Source organism: Chroicocephalus ridibundus, chromosome 13 (assembly GCF_963924245.1).
Source record: "Chroicocephalus ridibundus chromosome 13, bChrRid1.1, whole genome shotgun sequence".
Taxonomy (NCBI): domain Eukaryota; kingdom Metazoa; phylum Chordata; class Aves; order Charadriiformes; family Laridae; genus Chroicocephalus; species Chroicocephalus ridibundus.
Window position 1 is genome coordinate 7,838,733 of NC_086296.1, and position 14,156 is coordinate 7,852,888.

General features: G+C 38.7%; 1 protein-coding gene across 2 annotated transcripts in view; it reads right to left on the reverse strand.

The window, feature by feature from the left end:
* TMEM132D (transmembrane protein 132D) overlaps positions 1 to 14,156 on the reverse strand; it is a 264,248-nt gene that overhangs the window by 203,201 nt on the left and 46,891 nt on the right. The gene's annotated exons all lie outside the window — the stretch shown is intronic.

Here is a 14,156-nt window from a genome sequence, read left to right on the forward strand (position 1 = left end):
CACCAAAGCAAGCTGCACCTGTACAGGAAACCAATACAATGATTGTGCATCAAGTACTGCACATGGACCACTTAGAGTACACTTCAACCTTCTTTTCAGCACTCTCAAGCAATACATGGACTTTAAGTGGTTTCCTGCACAAGGCTGAATTTCACTTTAAGGATAGTTAGCACAATAATCATTTACACAAAAGCTCCTTTACAACACTCTGGTACTAGAGGATTTCAAAAGAAGCTTTATTTGCATCCAATTTATAGTCCCTTCTATTTTTTTTCATCTATGAAAAGAGGTTTTTTTCTGTAAATAACTATCAGGATTCATGCCACTGTTGTTGCCTAACCCTACATTGTTCCTTAATACAACTGCATTATCTGTAGGCTGCACATCACTGCACATTGAAAGAACATTTTCAATGACACCGAGCCTCTCTTACTGCAAGATATCTATTTTAACTGTGCCATCGAGCAATCACCTGAGGCAGGCTATCATATTAAAGAATACGCTCTCCATCCTTTCTAGGAACTGTCAGTCCCGAAAAGCAAAGACATACACTGTTAAAAACATACAGATGCAAATACAAAATGACCTTTCCTGTTTGAACACCTGACCTTCGTGCTTATGTCTTCACACTGTAATTGTGAAATAAATTGCCTTTTTTTTTTTCTATAGCAAACTCGAATCCTTACCTTTATTCAGAAAAGTGACAAAGGGTTACCACAGATGGCATTCAAAGGCAACCCAGTTTCCCAAGGTCTAGTCCACAAATGCTTTACTAGTCCTTATTTTTTGTTTAGCATTCAACCTAAATATTTGTTTGCTCATCAAGTACTGTGGTGGCCTAAACTGCTATCAGTAACTACTACCTGTAGTTACTCCTAATCACCAATCCACCATTTATGTACTGCAATTCATTGCAAATCCTAGAATAGAAGAGGCTTGTTATCTTCAAATCCTGTGGGAAGGTATTGTTAGTTCCTAAAACCCTCTGATTTCAGACCACAACTGTTCACTAAAAACCATCTGGAAAATGCCTCTCACAGCAACAATCTTCTTATGTACCTACGGGCTGTATAACCTGAAAGGGGAATTCGCCTTTGCAGGAGAGGACGCCACACCGATGCTACCCATAACCAGCATGTCAGTCAGGGCACCTCCACAACAAAGCAGCGCATGCAGGAGATCTCACTCTGCCATAGGTTTTGCCCAGTCTCAGACAAGTCATTTTTCCTGTGCTGCTGTTTTATGTCCAACAAATAATGGTATTACAATTTATTTCCCCTCACCCTTTGTCTGTGTAGACTGCAAATGCAACAGACTTATGTTACTATTTATACAAAAGCATCACCTGCAGCAACAAGGCTGTGATCTCAGTTAAGGTCTCCAGGCACTAACGTAATGCAAAACAATAAACTGGAAAACTGGAGAAAGAACTTTCTATATGGAAAAGCAAAACCAGCTGGATATTAAAAAAAAAAAAAACACAACCAAACAAACAATGAACCAAAACCCAAAACACAAACAAACCCCAGATAAGGGCATCATTCAGATCCCCATCATGCAAGACAGAGGGCACGGATCTCCAAATGAAAGAGGCCAGGAAGGATTGCAGAGAAGAGTTTCACAGTTTTGGAAATCTTTCTCTTCATCTTGAAAAACTGAAATTCCTCTCCCAATAAACAATTAAAATAAAACCTTACTTTTAAAAGTTTAATGTCAACTCTTAAACCTCAGCTGGAATTAGAAATAAATTCCACCTGAAGAATGAGGAAAATGGCCTCAGCACACATCATCATACGAGACTGCAAACTGGAACAGCAATAAAAGGCTGAAGTCTCATGATTGCTACAGGTGGAAAATTCTGCTAAGATCTTGCCTGAATTTAGAGGAAGTCACACCCAAGGCTTTTATGCTTGTTTTTAATCAAGAGTAAGCTGCAGAGATACTTTGCATGCAAAACCACCCTTTATTTTAGCCTTGGTCTCTTCAGCGTTCAGCTCCCACTCTTTCTCCAGACATTCAGGGAGAGCAGATGAAGTTTTTAAAGACCTTTTTCTAGATAATCCCTCAACAAAGATTTCTAACAACTCTAAATGGCTTTGCTAGTACTTAGACTTGCAGGGATGCATCTCTCCTATCCAGCCCTAAGGCGAAATCTGTTCTGCTGTTGTACTCCTCAGATCACCCAGCCCATAACATCGTTCCTCCATCTAATGTCCCATTTATAAATTCCACGCTCATTTTGTACTCCTCCCAACAGCTTGGCAAAGCACCATTAAACACAGTGAGGCATCAAGGAGGCAACTTAAAGAGAGGAAAAAAGCTCAGGGTATTCAATTTTTTATTTCCCTTATTTTGATTGCAGCTCCCTCCCTTGCATTCCACAGGGAAAAGTACATTATTTTTATATTAAAACTAACAGAGTGTTTCGGCTCATAATTTTTTAATCATTTATTTTAGTGCTTAATTATCTAAGGGATTAAAAATCTTCCCTCTGTATTCCCCATCTCCACAGGACAACGTTCATCAAAGTTTGTAAATCAATGACTCTTCTGAATAGAAGAGTAACACAAATAAAAAAAAAAGAAAACAAAACAAAAACAAACAAAAAAAAAAACCAGGAGGTGAACTGCCTATTAAAGAAAGGAAACAATCTCACCAGACAGGACAGGGTCCATTGGTTTTTAAGTTTTTGGGCAATGGCAAACTGGTCTGCTCCCTGTTGCACTTCCCTCTACCATCAAGCTGTGGATGTGCACTGAATATGAATTGGCTTATGCTGGAAGCTGACAGCAGCTTTCCAAACAGCCAAAGGCCAAAAATTCAAACAATTTTACACTTTTATCTGGGGAGAGTTATAATCAGCGCTAACAGAAAAAAAAAAAAAAAAAAATCTCAAAAACTACACTGAGCTCTGCAGTACCATCTGGATTTTGACCGTGAAAGTTTATTAAGGATTCTGAAGGATAGGAAATTAAAAACAAAACCAACTATCAGCATCCTTAATTGCAGCCATGACTATTTTTGTAAAAATTATGCATGTTTTACAAAGGCAGAATTGCAGAAGATTACAATTTTGTGTGTTATTGGGTGAGACCCAGCATAAAAGCAGTTTTAAAGATTTTTCGTATCATCTGCCCTAAATATTACATCAGATCTATACCATCATAATCAAAATGCCACAGGAATAACCCACCTGAATAAAGACAGGAATCATACAGTGAATCTCTCAGTTTAAATATGTCAAACAAAATAAAGGATTGGTAACTGAAATGCTGTTCAGGAAAAAACATCAAGACAAAAAAAAAATATACAGTTAAATTTGGGAACTGACATTTATCTTTACCGTACCACTATATCTGAAGGCTTGCCTACATGGGAAACTTGGCAGCAGAATAACCAAGTACACGAGTGCAGTACAGTAACCAGCCTTTACCTAGTTCTCTGTGTAGGGCGCAGAGTACTTCATACTCTGTGTCAATAGAAAAAGCAGTGATACCAGATTAAAACAAACTTTGAGGAGTTTAGGCTATCCACATAAGGATAGATTCCTACAATCCATAGAGATCCACTCAACTCTGAACTGATTAGTTGTGGCAAGCTGTAAGATCAGTTTATCTTAAGATGAGACATCACAGAGGAAAAACCAGATTCTTCCAGAGGACCGCAGCAAGCAATGCCTCACAGCACGACTGAACCTCGAGGAGCTGACCCTCAACTGGAGTAAACTCCTTCACCGCAAGGTCTGGTGAGGACAATCTACTGCAACTGCAGAGCGGTGTTACAGCACTCTGGATTCAGGAGATGATCTTCAACAGTTTGAAGCAAACCAACAAAATCTAATTTTGACGCTATGCTTATGCCAGGAGCTATTATTTCTCAATCCTTTACAGCTAAGTATGTATTTGACTTCTCCTGCTGTGAATGGTTTGTTGAGGATTTCAATCCATGGCCACCTGGGAAGAGATGCTGTAGTAGGGTGGGTTTCTTTGCTCTCTCTACCCCCAACTGACACTGTTTAAAAAATACTTGTCATTGATGGAGGCGGCAAATTCTTTGCAGGTCAGTGAAATTTGAAAAAATCCAAGAAAAAGGCAGCATATTGAGTCTCCTCCTGCACAGCCAAAGCTTGAGCATATGATATATCCCTGAACATGACATTGTAAACATGTTGCATTTACCTTCCAAAAGGTTATACTGCTTTCTTCATTAGGCTATTAATTTTGTATGCAGTCTGGCTAAAAATCTTAAATCTTTATTTCTTTAATATCATGTAACAGCAGCTCTCAGTCAACGACAAAACCACTATTCATAGCTCAGTTTTACTGCAAAGTTATTGACCATGGCTTCAGAAAATTGAAGAAATCTGCCAGACCACTAACTTCATTCTATATTGTCAGATCCTTGGGACTTCATTGCCCTAACAGTTACCTTATTTTTTAAACTGTTCAATCCACAATCATCCAGCATTTCTGAGAAATAAAACACTCTTCCAATCAATTATATAATGCTACTATTAAAAAAAAAAAAAAGCGCCTTTTTCTTGTAGATCGAAGGGAACAACTTCTTAGGAAGATTGCCTTACCAGCTACAAGCTCAGACTGGTAATACAATAGATGAAGATTGTTGCTGTACCTTGGGGATTGAGAAAAGTGATTCTTTTCAGTCTGGCCAGAAATTTTACCTTTTTAGTTAGTTTCAGCTGTTCTACTCGAACCTTCTGGAGATTTTTGCTCTCCTAAGGTTTGTTATGCATTGGAGTATTTTTTTAGCCAAAATCTCTAGGAAAAAGAAAAAAATAGATCTGTCAGCGGAATCTATTTGCAGATCTGGAAACTAATGACACAAGGATGTCTGTTCCAATAAAACTTCATGACCGCTTTTGGAAAATCAAGACATTTCAGTCTTAACCTAGTTAAGTGGCTGAATCCGCTCGTGCTCAGAAGTGAGGCAGTTTAAAGTTAAGCTATATCATAGTGAACACCATCCCCAGGTGTATCTCAGTCGGTTCTTAACAGAGGGATGATCTACTCTGCCAGCATACATCTCTTCCTATGGACAGAATCAATTAAGACCGTGTTACATGTATATCCAAGTAGGATCATTTCCATCTTATAGGATTTTTTGGTTGCTTGTTGTGTTCATTTCTCAGGTTGAAGCATCCTTCTATGCAGCCCTTACACATGAATAGACAAAACTGGAGCTTTCCAAGGATGACTTACTGCGTTCCCTCTTCTGCCAGTCTTGTGGTAGCTTCAATTTGCTTAAAACAATTAGCACTGCATTTTCAAGCTTTTGATTAAGTGCTATACTTTATTGAGAACAGCTTTATGACACAGTGACAAACTGATGGGAGGTTTTGATCTCAGGCAGAAAGAAAGGCAATGCAGGCACTGTGGCAGTTGCTCATTTTGCTCATTTAAAAGCAATGAGGTTGTTCATTGGTTACACTTTGCAGTGGTGCTCAACAGAAGTCCAGGGGGAGGGAGCACTGTAGATACAGAACAGCACAGCGCAATAGGCTGTAAAGAACATCAACAGCTCAGATGCGCTGGAGGGCAACAAACGAAACCCACAGGAAGAAGCACACTGCACCACACGCTCAAAAACCTGCAAACCCACCCAGGATCTTACTGCAGACGATTTTCTTTGAAACCATTTTCACACAGCCACACACCTAATCTGTACAGTAACACAGAGTCAGGAAAGTATTTTAATGGCTTGATGCTATAAACACATGAATCTATCGCACAGATATCCACATTGAAAATTGCACGCTGGAGTTATTCCCTGACAAGAAATTAAACCAAAAGCTGCAACACTAATTTTCTGTTAGGTTATACTACATTATATGCATCCAAAAGTAAACTGTTTGGTATCCTGTTGGGTAGGATAGCTTTCTTCCCTAGTGAGCATCTCATTTTAGCATCGATTCTGGGCATTTATATTATGTTATTAAGTTTTCATTACTTCTGCAACCAGAAACCTTAACTGAAACCAGACTTCATCAGAAGGAGCAGTATTTGCCTGAAATTAATAGACAAGGTTTTAAGAATGGGAAATTGAAGCCAAAATAGTAATGGGATTTACCAAAAGCCATAAAGACAGCATGCATTCAGGGCTAGAAACCAGTCATAAACCACTAATTCCTCTCTGTAGTCAGTATTCAATATGAACATTTCAAAAATATTTTCAACAGCAATTTTTTGGTAAAACCTGAAAATGTAAGGGGCGGGGTGGGCTGAGGACTAAATCAGACAGGTTTTCCTGTAGTCTTCTACTACTTTGTCGTATCAGCCAAAAAAAGGAAACTCTCGTTCAACATCTCTACCCACAAACAGGTAACAGAGGAAGCTGAGCCATTACATCTCTAGCACAGAGACACAGTGTGATGGTGAGCTCCTGCCTACGCTTCACAGGAACAATGCAACAGGTAAGTTTTCGTATCCTGAATATGACCTATTCCTTACAACTAAGTATTTCCTTATGAAGATATTATTATATGTAGAAGTGTTCAGTGATCATATTAGCTCTGTATAGAGAATAAGGCTGAAATAATGATTGACACATTACCATCACTAGTCACACTGGAGCACTGACCTCCCATCATCCTTCACCTACTTGCTTGGAAGAGGAGTATCAATGTCTATCTTCCATACCAGTACAGAAATAAAAGAGTCCAGCCTATCTGGCAGCAGGAACCCTAATCTTTCCTCCTAGAGTTGTCACAGCATTAGAGTTTCCAAAAAAAAATCTCATGCTTTCTGTAACAGATACCATCATTCTAAAGGGCAAGTACCAACAGAACAGCAATAAGGCTAAATCAAAGTGTCACAAATAGGAAAACAAAAATAGAACCCTGGAAGCCAGGAGTCATGCATTTATCTGTAGCAAATTAAAAAGAAAAATGGCTTCAAAGCCAAAAGTCACCAATTTCTTTTTAAGTCCTTTCTTTATTAGCATTTCAGACTGCTCTGCCTGCTTCACTTTATAACACTTTCTGTAACCGTTTCATCCTTGGGAAATTATCATTCTTTCTGAGAACAATGCTGTTCCTAACCTGACAACATCTACCCCTTTCCCCAAGTTATTACAACTCTTGTTCCAGTTCTGCATGTGTGTGGAGCTTGTTACAAAGAAAGGGAAAGATTACTTGAACATCAAGGCCGCAGACTATGCAGAAGAGGTTCTTTGTAAAAAGGTGAGCCCTCATTTCTTATAAGAGAATTTTAAAGAAGTTGGAGTATTGTTAGAGAGTGCAACATACATTAAATGACAGTCACAAAGCAGATGCTGAATAAAGCAAATTAAACTTTGCACAGATGCAGGCAAATCATTTGTACCATCATTCCTAAGAGGAATACATCCTTGCAAACCATTCTTTTTATGAAAACTATCAAGCATTGCTTCTGCAGTCAGAAACAGAAAGAATTTCTTAAGTGCTGAGTCCTGCAAGGAAGGAAGCTCTCTGACATAATGTGCTTAAATGTCATTAGACTATTCCTGCGCAGAAAGACAAGTCAGTTAATGCTTTGCTGAAACAGCAGCTGGACTCCTTTGCACAAGGCCATGTTACAGCCTGCCCAGCAAAGCACGACTTAACCACTTTTGCTTCTGCGTTATCAATCCTGCTACATTGCTCCTCTTGAGCAATCTTGTAGTCCATCTTGCAATTTCTCTCTAACTCCACAAAGAAGCTTCCATGACCTGAGTGGGAAAGCAAGAAAACCTCCTAATGAAATACAGTAAGAAATTCTTTCCTGTGAGGGTGATGAGGCACTGGACCAGACTGCCCAGAGAAGCTGTGGTTGCCCCATCCCTGGAAGTGTTCAAGGCCAGGCTGGATGGGGCTTTGAGCAACCTGGTCTAGTGGAAGGTGTCCCTGGTCATGGTGGGGGGGTATAACTAGATAACCCTTGAGATCCCTCCAACTCTAACCATCCTATGATTTTACAGAGAAATGTAGAAGTTACAAACATTCAGAAAATGGTCCCCTAGAAAGGGAGCTCTTGCTCCACCAGACAAAGCAACTGGCACTACAGAAACAATCATCAGTCTTAACAAAGCCACTATCTGATGCTTCAAAAGCAGGACAATAAACTAAAACTGAAATGAATCTATCAGTTTCACAAGCCTGTCTGTCAGAAACTCCTTCCGCACTGCCATAAATGCTAAGTCTGAAAGGTGAATCATGACATCAAAGGATTTCCATACCTCCACGTCTGCAGTGAGAGTAGGCATCTGATGTTGGCATGCATAAACTTATATGCATGACTCCAAGGATCATTAAAGGTCATATACTCATCCAGCACTTTTCATACGTTAACTCTGTTATTTGACTTGATAGGTTTATAAGTGCTCATCCTTAATACATGCTAACAGATGCAGATTATACTCCCAGTTGCTGTATCAATCCAGGAATTCCAGTTGCCTTAATGGGCCTGATTATCAGTCAGATAAGGTCTTTTTGACAACAGCTCTATAGTCTGGTGTCACAATATTTTCTTTAAATATCCCATTTTACTGAAGTTTGAAGAAACTTTTGAAAATTAATCATTGATATCAGGACAGACTACACCTCATCATTCGTTAGGAGACAGATGAACTATCCTGAAGTTATTTTATTATTCACATTGACAGGCAGATAAAGAAATCATTTAAATAAAAGGTCCACAGAGGAACACATACACCTTTATATTACCAAGTGATCCAAAAATGATCAGAGAAATATCACAAAACAAAGGCAAGCTCCCACCTGAAAAGGCAGCAAAGTAATAATTACAGAGAAAAATATTAAGATAAAAGGATATGGCACTGTTTCACACAAGATCTGATGTCAGCCTGAACATAAAAGGGCAAAGCAGTGATGGGCACCACAAAGTTTACAGTAAGAAAAACAGAAAAACAAAACCCAAACCTACAGTCATGTTAACTACTGGGGGATAGGGAAAAGAGTGGCTAGGAAAATTTTTCTGACACTCCAGATGCAGAACATCAATAATCACACAGAGGGCTGTCCCAAATCCATCAACTGCATGTGATGCAAGGAATAAAAGGTACTAGAAACTATAAGATCCATCACTCCCTTGAGTGTGTCACTGCTTACAGCAAAGAGCTTTCATTGCTAACTCACTGGGCCATCTTGACACACACCATCTCTTGGTCTTTTTTTGCATTTTTTTATGTATTTATTTAATGAAACATAAAAAGATAGGCTCTCTCTTTAACAAAGACTAGTAGGCTATGTGCTATCCACTTATAGCTCAAGGTGTGCTAATAGTGAAAGAAATGAGTGCTTCAACGTCCAACGTACTGAAAGATTTCTCAGGCTTTCAATGGCAACAGTTTGTGCCTCCATTTCTGTTCCCCCTTCCCTCCTATGCCTCTACTTGCAGAGGAAGAAAGAAACAACGAAGATTTCAAAGATTTAAAAATCATAACAAAACCAAACACACACACCCCTCCCAAACCCAAAAGCCCCACAAACTTATAAAGCTGAAATTCTTGCCAAGAGTATCTTGACTTATATAAAATTTCTAGTGTAATTATGTTTAGGAACCAATAAAAGGAAATTAAGGCTGGGTAGTGGAGAGTACAGAGTGCTAGGAGTCCAACATCAATTGTGAAATTCCTCATGACAGAGACAGAAATACAGGACTGTGCATGGAACAGCCTCATACTGCTTAAGCAGACTCTGTTCAGACAATCAGAAGCCGATCAGATTCTGCCTCAAATGTCTGCAAAATTCCCCCTTCGTTTTCTGCAAAGATACCAGGGACCATGTGGAGGCGGCAGTTCTGCTACCAGGCCATTATTGATGGGAGGAAAAAAATTCCAAGCATTAAATTAACACCTGACTCAGCAAAAGTAATAGACCAGTTTCTGCTACCAGCTTTTTATGAGACAAGCCATGTCTATATTACCCTAATCCAATTCCAGTGGAATATGAACTGCAGCACAAAAGCGTCTGTGGCTGCTGGTTGATCATTCCCCCTTGCAGAGTATGTTTTTTTAAAATTCACTTTAAATTTTTTAATCCATATCATGCCTCTACACCTTGCTGTAGGCTCTGTGCCTAACACCAAATTTGTGCAACCAACAATTACAATATTGATCTTCTATTGCTACATTCACTAAGAAGACAAAAAGATTTAATTTTTTTTAAGTCTTATTTAAATAACACCTTAATGCTGGTACATGCAGTAAATTTCCAGGAATGTCTATAAAACTAGCAATACTAGCAATACACTAAGTAGATACCTATTTTACATTCATTAAATAAAGTGCAACTTAAAAATATTTGAGCGTGTTCTCAGAAGGAAGTGAAGATATTAATGGGTATTTGTACCTGAAAAGTCTAGAAATTGGAGGGCACCACACAATATATATATAAAAATATATATGTATAGACACATATACACATGCAAGCACAGATACAACAAAGAATCTGACTTTGGTAGCATGGAACACAGACCTAATTAACACTGCTTCTTGGCTATTTCTGTTCTTCACTACAGCCTCTGGTATAGACATACTACGAACATGGGAATGCACAGTGTCCTGAACCCATAGGGTCCTCCTGCTTAGAAGATTCAGGAAACAAAGGTTTAATTCCTGTCCTGAAAAGCTGTTCTAAACACACACGTACAGTCCAACCACTAAGATATCTCACCAGCTTTCCCCAAATACAAAGGCTATACTTATTAATGGAGATGAGCAAAAACCTCCTTGACGTGTTCTTATTAGCCCCTGAATCATGAGGTCTTCATCCTTCATGTTAAGTTTTCTCCCTTTGCTATAAGGTACATCTGTAACCCTGACACATTCTGGATCCTTTTTGTCAACTAAGTAGGAAGCCAAGGTCCCTCAGAAAAAGAATGTGCCTGAAAGAAAAGACACACAAACATCAGAATAACTAACCAGGCAGGTTTTTAGGAATCTTATTCTGACCATTGAATGATACCAAATTTCTATCAGGCCTGATAGAATTCTTGCAGATTCTCAGCTATTTCTAATAGCATCACGCATGGTAACTTCTCTCTCTCTCTATGCCGTAGAAGAAAAATTAATATGTACTTTTTTTCTAAAGAAAGTTTTGCAGAGCTAACTAAAGCAGCTATGTGTGCAGCTAGTTATACCTCAGCTGCTTTATCATCCCCAGGACTAGCCATGATAATCCACTCCCACATCGTGACTGAGTGGAAGAGATGATCCAGTCTAAAACTCGCTGATAAGTGGCTCCTCTCTTCTCATTCCCATTTTGCTTCCTCCCGGTTGCAAAATAATGCTCTCTCCACTAGCCAGATTGGGTGGTCATCTCTTCCTTCAGGTGAGATGAGTCAACTCATCTAGATCGGCAGAAATAATCTACTTTTTCCTGGCTCGTTTTCTGGTGAATTAGCACCTTGTATCGGCTCAGCAAGACGTTGGCTGAGGTGCCAAGACTGTGCCCAGGAGGGCAGAGTTACATGCCAGAGCCCTGCTGTTGGAGAGCGGGACCAATTCCTTCTGGTGGCAGGGAGCTGCAGGATCCTTCCAGATTGTCTAGCAGCTCCTGTAGCCATCACCACACAGAAACCTGAGCATCAGTTTCAAGCCCTTGGTCGATGTCAAATAGGAAGCTCGTTGCTTGCCCTTGCTTTAGCCCAGACACAGCTCAGTCACCCACACTAGTACAATAATGGGTTAGCATGGCAAACCCCCAAACCCTTGTAAAAGAGACTACTTTTCTGATTTTTCCAGTGCAAGAGAGAGACACAACATGATTCTTCGGAACATGCTGATTTATTTACTTACAAGTTAATTTTTCAAATGTATTTAGACCTTAAAGACACAAGTAGAATTTCACTGCAAGTCACTAACCAGGTCGAGTAGTTTAAAATATTCAAAAATGCATCCTACGCATTTTTCAGAATTAAAATACCTTTGAAAGTGTGACTTACTGTTTTACAGGGCTGTGAATTATTTTTTTTTTTAAATAAAGCCAGCATGCAATTTGACAGTTTATTTTGTAATGAAATATTTTTGCCCCTTTTGAAACATATTTTACAGATACATGGCATATTACTGTATCTTTAAAAATATTTCTGTTCTTCAGGAAATAAACCGGCGTATTCTTTCAACTTTCTCAGAAGTGTAATAGTCAGAAGAGTTAAGAGAATTGAAATTATTATTTTATGGCTCAATAACATTTTTCTTCCCTATCCAGCCATCTTCCCTATCCAAAGGGCATGAACTCCTGAACTCACCTAGTATTCATGTAACTGAATCCAGGGAAAGTTTTTGCTCATGCAAATCTCCAAAGTCTTATTCAGAAACTGATTCCACCTTTTCAAATCATCCTCTTTCTCTTCCTTCTCATACCTATTTAAAAGTGGTTTCTAGATAAACTGATACCGATATAGATGCTACAGTGCTTGACACTCTGTAAACACCTAAAAATAGAAAGATAAACTAGAACTGTTTTCTTTTTTTCCTGCTTGAGGAAGTCTCCAATGTTTTCTTTGGGAGTTTGTTCTGTCAATTTTGAGCCAGTTTCACATCTCCTTGCAGATTCTAAAGGTCATATTAAAATCTGCCTCAGCTAAATACCTTGTTTTCTTGAAGCCTGACTAGAAATTTGAATGTTATACCTGGGTGCCACAGTTAGAATCCTCTGAGGGGGATGCCATGAGACGTGAAGTCAAGGACTCTGGCTATTTAATTGCAGGAAAGTTCCTCCTGGAGAATGTGGAGGATGTTTGAAATTCATCAGCAATAAAGACTACAGGGGAGCTGCACAAGCAGCACTGAGAGCTCAAGATTATTTTCCCCTACCCTGCAATTATCTTGGATACTTAAAAATCTCTGCTACTTGGACAAGAATAGTTTTGCATTCTAGTCCCACTGAGAAGCTTTGAACAAAAGATTTCAGAAGTACGGGTGAAAAACATACAATAAAAAGCTCAGAACCAATAATCCTACATTTAAAACAGATTACAGATATATTTTTTGCCAAGCAGGTCTTCACGCTTATAAAGAACACAAATTGAAGTCCCTGTCATAGCGAGCTCTTAGAGTCTGGTTCTCTGAGCATTCAAAACAATTATCCTCATGAGTATCTTGGTGCATATTTGCACATGTGAATCCATATGCACATTTGGAATAGTTTAATTCATTTTTAGTATCTATGCTTGTGTGTAGTTAAGAGCAAATCCTACTGCAAGCAAACACATTAAATTGTATATGTTAAATCTGTACCAAATGGATTCTGCAATTGTATAATTGACTGACGCTTCACATCACTGCTTGTAAATAACAGATTAAAAGATGATGTTCTCTAATTGTACGTCTACAGAATAAAAAGCAGTATCTACTAGGTAGAGCAAGACAGATGGTAGGATTTGTCTGCAAGCAGAAAACCAGCAGAACGGCATTACCCGATTTAAGCTGCATTTGGAACATGCGCTGGCCACTGCATTTTATTCAGTAGGGCTAATTTATCGAACTGATGTCACAGTTCAGTATATTTTACTCTAAATCTGCGTGAATAACTAATTTTTCAGCTCCCCCCCAACTAATCAAAACCAATTCTCTCAGGTCAATCCAAAGCGAAATTCTTTTTTTCACCCCATCATTACAAAATGGAAGCAAAAGTACCCAAACAAACTAATAAAACCTTAAGAAAGGATTATGTTACCCTTTAAAAGTTAAAATGGAAAAAACAAAGCCTCCAACCTTTCTTCTGAAACTCCATCTTACTTTTTTAATATTACTTTCACAGGAAAGCTCTTCTATGTCTCCATTTTAATCCATAGCCTTTCCAATAAACTGGCATGTAAAAGAGGTATTGGATTTTTTTTTTAACCGAGTGCATGCATAATAAAGGCAGGTCATTTAAAGCTTGACATCAGCCATTCATAGGGAAGCATTCCTGAACATACTAGCTGTCTCTCGTTGTCCTATTTGGATAATAATCAAATCACAGGATAAATGGAATAAACAGTTGAGCAAACATTTCCACGCCTAGTTGCCATGATCCACAGATCACCACCAACTGGTGTGTCATTACATAACAAAGATAAGGATTAAACCCATATTTGGAAGACAACAAATACATAATTAAGACTGAACAGGAAAGTACTGATCACTTAATCTAATTTATATTACTATTTCTTGCT